The sequence below is a fragment of the Pinus tabuliformis genome, chromosome 1_1, assembly GCF_031772625.1.
Source record: "Pinus tabuliformis cultivar Carrire ecotype Pingquan chromosome 1_1, CPIR1, whole genome shotgun sequence".
NCBI lineage: Eukaryota > Viridiplantae > Streptophyta > Pinopsida > Pinales > Pinaceae > Pinus > Pinus tabuliformis.
In genome coordinates, this window is record NC_142297.1 from 973,131,638 (window position 1) to 973,137,637 (window position 6,000).

Consider the following 6,000-nt stretch of genomic DNA (forward strand, 5'->3'; position numbering starts at 1 on the left):
GAATTGTACTGCTGTACCTTGAGGGTCATCATCCTTATCGGTGATTCCTCTCGCGCTTGTTAACGGTTTACATCATTGACCGGTAATCAAGCGATGTCTTTCCATGTTCGACTTCAAGAAATTCTCACATGGATCGACTTGTACATCGAGTGAAGATCGGAAGAGATTGAAGACCCCGGATCTAGTTTCATCCATCCGGGCTGCGATATATATTCAGGATATAAAGACATTTGATATGTACATCATTGCAGCAGATGATCATCCTTCTCAAAGGATGATAATTTCAGCAGAGAATTATCAGTCTATCATCAGACGATCGTCTGTGCTATGTACCAAAATGAATTTATAAAGCTGAGCATGGGAATGCCCGCCTCAGCTAGATCATGAAAAAGTATGAAAAATAATGTATTGTATTGTATCTTATTACAGGACACTTCTCAGCAGATTGAATGAACTTCGGATCCTCCTAATAAAGCATTTCACCCGATAAACGACCTCATACTTTAGGGGGCATCTGTTATAGACAATTTTGTGCCTTGCAGCATCAGGCATGAATTGTCAATAATCCAAGGGATCCAAAGTCCCTAAACATGATGTTCCTACCCCTAGAGGAACAAGGTCAGCAAACCAACAGCTCTCAGATCAGTTCTCCACCTGAAAACACTCAAAAACAAGCAATCCTGAAATCAAAGCAGGTGCTCCACTAGGCTTCTGCGCTGAAACTCAACTCCTCCATGGTGTACCTGCGTTGCAAAGCAGGTAGAACAAAGGCCACCTGCGCTGAGCGAGATGGGACAAGTGGCACACTGAGTCATTGCTCTGGAATCTTCCAAAAATGACACTTGGATCAGGGATTTCGCCTTGTGATGAGTCAGAGGCTCTGTTTCTCCAAGTGGAAGCAAGGTTCTCCAAGTGGACTCAAGAACTGAAGATCAACTGAAGAGAGAGAGGACACAAGGCAGCTACACATCAGTTGCAAGCTGACTCATCCTTTCTCAATTCATCTATATATTGAGCTCTCTCCTATGAGCTCAGGAGGCTGGAATTTTGTGCAAAGTAATGATATGCTGTTGGTTTCACTATAGAACTATTGGGTGATTGCTTGAAGGAGGTGAAGAGGAGAAATTCTTTCTGCTGGGAGGTGTTGCTGGATTGGGGCCTTCAATGGTTGTAACCTTCTCAGAACTTTACTTCTTCCATTAATAAAAGCTATTGAGGTTCTTCTATATGCACTTGTTTCAATGATGTATTGTGATGATTGTATATTTGATTTATGCTAATCCTTGAATCAGTTATGATTGCATGCTTCTTGTAGTTTCCTTCTTTGTTATTTTGCAGGATCTCATTGTAGCTGGGCCAGCAAAAGAGCAAAGAGCTAGGAGCAAGCAACAAAGAGAAGAGTTTGGAGCGACATTAAGCGCAAGGCAACGGTTAGTGCATTTCTTCATTCTCTCTTGCTTTCATAAAGAAGTAAACCTTAAGTAGTTTTCTTTACAGTTGTTGCTGAGGTACTATCACCCTTAGAGTGGGATAGGGTCATCCGAATCGGATACTTTTCCCTACAACAAACTGGCGACTCCACTGGGGATCGTATCTGTTTGATTGTTTGTAGTATTTTGCTATTCATTTCCTGAACAAAAGAGTACCAAATCGAAAAGCTTTTGACTATATCAAAAGCGAAGTAGAGGCAGCTACTCTAGCTCATTTCTGAGCATGTTCATGATTTGAAGAGCTGATCTACAAAGATCCTTGTAGTCTTAGTGATAGCTTTTCATCTTCTTGTCATCCCTTAGTGTGTGCTTGACTGATAGCTTCTGAATTTGAGCAAAAACTAGTGAATTTTTGAGAAAAATTGTGACCCGGAAACTGAGAAAACACAACTTTCGTTTTCAAAGAAGGTAGTACACAGGCTACCTGCTTTGCAACGCAGGTCCGAAGGGGCTACCTGCGCTGAGAGCCAGACTGGCTGTGCAGCAGCCACCTGCGTTGGCCCATTTTGCCTTGTGCATTGGGGTTTCCTCCCTTTTCTTGCCTGTTTTTCACTATAGATTTTGCAGCCAGTTACCAGTCTTGTACCTGTTCTGAAACCAACATTACTTGCCATCATTCCGCCTCTGTTATATAACGAAATTGTACTGTTCTTTTGTATTTCTTACATCAATTACAATTTCCCATAACGAAAGTGAACTAGTCTTGCTTTGGCCTCTTAGATCTGAACCTGTGTTAGGCATTTTGCTGGTCTAAAGAGTTAGCTTGTTTGTTGTCCATAGCGATTAGTCTTTTTACTTTCGTCATTATGGTTTGATTTCATGCATTTCCAGTGTTTAAACAAGTAAATCTTAAGGTGTCTTTTGATTTTGGACTAGCTTGTTTACTTTCGCTTGAAATCGAAATCAAAGTTATATAAAAACTTTCTTTTTGTAATACATCAACATTAATAAGGGAAAAAGAAAATACATGCATTGTGCATTTTGCATTTGACTGTTTGCATGCTGATTTAGGAAATTTTGCATTAGTGTGTGCTCTATGATCTGTGTGAAAAGATTTGCCTTTCTTCTCCTCAGTAGTTAAGATTTTCAAAGTTGAAAGATTGAAAAGTTTGCTTCTCATCTTAGACTGCATTCAGGAATTTGTTACATACATCTCGTGGTGATCCTTAAAGGCAAACTGCTAAACAAGATCAACATTAAAATAAATTCAATTTACATAACAACGCTTTGTAACATAACGCAAACACATAGAGGTCTAGTAGAGACGTGTTCCGGCGTCGTTAAACATAGTGACTGTCGATCTCTACGAAGGTGGGTGATTCCTCCTGAGAGTCGGTGGCACTAATACGACTTGTGCTCCCACGTACCGTCGCGTATATATTGGGAGACCCCCTTAGGAACAAAGCCTTTATCCATAGGAAGCCGTGTCGGCCGCCCTACTGATCGCGATGCAGTGAACACAGCATTCACGAAGATCGACCACCCGTACCGTAAAACGTATTCTGTGGTTTCGCGAAAAGTTTGGCACACCCTCTGCCTAGAACTCCAGAGTAGTTTCTTTTGGCCTTTTTCAAACTCTATAACTGAAAAAGTCCATCCGAGCATTTGTCACTTCGGGCTCGTTAAAACATCGAAGGAGACTAGAGTCATCTTTAGCTTTTTCTCGACTCTAAACATGAAAAAGCAAAGTTGTGTCTAAAGCGTCGTTAATAAAATTTATTTTAATCGGAACATAATCACACCTGTTTTTCATTCATCGAAGATTCATTTTCAGATGAAAAGTATGGAGCCCACCAACCAAGGAAGTCACCTTGGTGGAAAGTCCCAATCCCTCTCTCCTCTTGGGGAGTTGTTGGTGCGCCTCATATGGCCACATTGTCACTTTCCAGGATTGACAATTGGCCTACCTGTATGGCTCTTTTTCACTAATGTAGTTCAGATCACCACAATCCTGAGCAGTCGAATCAACAGTCAGACCAGTCTAGAGCTACCCACCAGCCTTCCACTTCTTACAATTCTTCCTAGATCCTTCATCTTCGCAAGGTAGAGCCGGCAAAAGTCAGCCTCCCATGGAGAAAGAAGGAAAAGAAGAAGAAAGAAAAGAAGAGAAGGGGCCTAAGGCGAAGGCGACTGGGGGCAAGCAAAAGACATCTGACAAAAATCCACACACTGCACCGACCGGGCCTAAATCGCCATGTGTCATTTGCAAAGGGACCCACTTCACCGTGATTGTCCTTGTATTCCCCGGATACTAAGGGACTGGTCCCCAGGTTGCACAATCCGGTAGCATCAACCTCTGGTAGTCATGTTGATTGCAGTCCGTCAACTAGCGAGAGTGAAGGACGAAAAGGGAGACCAAGATCACCTGCAGACTGTGTGTGAAGGCGATCACGCCATCCACCGATGTCCATTCTTAGATGAGGCGAAGAGAGTTTTGGAAGATCGTCCGGTTTCACCGTTACGACTTCCTCCTGGATACCAAAAACTCGTGCCAAGTCCCTCGATAGTTGAAAATCCAGCTGGCCCGATCAAGTGGTCAGCTGAAGTGTCGTCATTGAGAATGAACCTACTGAATCCAGACCAGACGAAAGTCTAAAGGTCGAAACGGCAGTTGACCCGGTTCTTCCTTCAGAGGTTTCATCCTCAAATGACACCTCGTTGAAGTTCATCTTCAAATGACACCCTCACTGAAGAGGACAAGGATGACACCATCCAGATTCTTTTCATCAACACAGACTCTGATGAGCATCAGGGCAATGCGCCCATTCCTTTATCGCAGGAAGGAACATCGTCAGGGTCGTATTCCGGCCGTGTATTCGGTCCCACCACCAAGCAACCTAGTTGTGTCCTTTGATTGGAATCAACTAGGCAGACCCCGGTTACCAGCCAGTATCCCATTCAGAATCATCGTCCAAATCTACAGAATGGTGATGGCTGGAACTATCATTGATGAAGGGGCATCTGTGAGTATCCTTTCCTCTATTGCTTGAAAGCACTAGGTTCCCCGCGCTTTTACCTGAGATGAGAAATCTATCAGGTTTTGATAAAGGAACCAGTCGCCCGTTAGGGATTTTCTCCCAATGTTCCGTTACATTGAAGGGGAAGACAGTTTATATGAACGTCATCATGGTCGTCCCGGGACCCTTGGTGTATAACTTACTCTTTGGACGAGACTATATATATTGCATGGAGGCGATAGTGTCCTCACTCTTCAGAGTTATGTGTTTTCCGCACGAAGGAAGAATGGTCAAGCTCATAGACCAACTTTCATTTCCAGGATCACGCATCGCAAATAGTCAAATACCATCCCTAACGGTTTATTCACTCAAGGAATGCCTCCACCCCCGGTTCTACTTCCCGATGAATGCGAGTGATTCGGAAAGAAAGAACTGGGACCCAGGGGCATGCACCCTGGCCTGCCTTGGGCAGAGGAAAAACTTGGGTATAAAGTTTATTTCCGCAGAAGAATTGGGACTAGTTCCGTACCCCGTCCGAAGAAGGAAGAGAGGGTTGTTCTAGGATAAAGTTTCTTTTGTCAAAGTTATGTGAGTGAGATAATCAGCTTCTCGCTCCCTTTGTCTAAAAAGTAGGCTCTCCTGAGGGAGGAGATCCATTTGTGGCGGCAAGTAGCCACCATCTTTGAAGGCAAGCCTCACCCATTAAAACATATGTTTGAAGGATAAGTAGGGGCAGCCTCCAAAGAAAGAGATGAAATTGCTGCACAAGTAGTCACCATCCTTTAGCAACCTAATGATAGACATCGCCGAAAAGAGGTTTAGTTTGCGGCAGCAAACAGAACCATTTTTCGGATAATAAGTAAAGAGGCAAGCCTCCCTCCGTAACGTAATGTTTTATTGTTGCGATCTTGCAAAAATCAAAAGTGAACTGATGGGAAGACAAAAGTTACCGTCGGCACCGAAAATATAGCAAGACGACAAGTAGAAAAAACAGGGTGGGACAGAGGAGGGGTTAGCCTTGAAATTATATTTATTCTGGGGGCATGCAAACCTTTTGGAGTGCAAGCACGGGCGACTATTTATTTTTTAAATTTTAGGTCCTCCTTTAAACCTGTTGGTCTAACCCGTTAAACTCGTAGGATTAGCCGTTTCAAGCTTGCATAAAGACAGGATGTGGGGCAAAAGTCAAAACTTGCCAAATACTAGGAGCATAGCTTCGTGAGATATAGCCCTTAAAAAATAGCTTATCTCACCCGAGGCGTTTCTTGTATTATGACTGGTATAATCGAGCAGTTTTAGCACAAAGTTCATGCTCGTTAAAAAATAAACGCAAGATCCGAGCAGTTTTAGCGCATAGTTCATGCTCGTTTAAAAATAACATAAGTTGTGAGCAATCTTCCCCTAGAGTTCAAGCTCACCCAGAAAAAATGAACGGTTAAAAAACCTTGGTAAATGTAACCTTTGACAGCCATATTAAAGCCCTTGGTCGTGTTCTTGCAGTCTCACCTCCATCCGTTCATGTTGGGCCAATCGTTCATCTCCATATGTTGTTT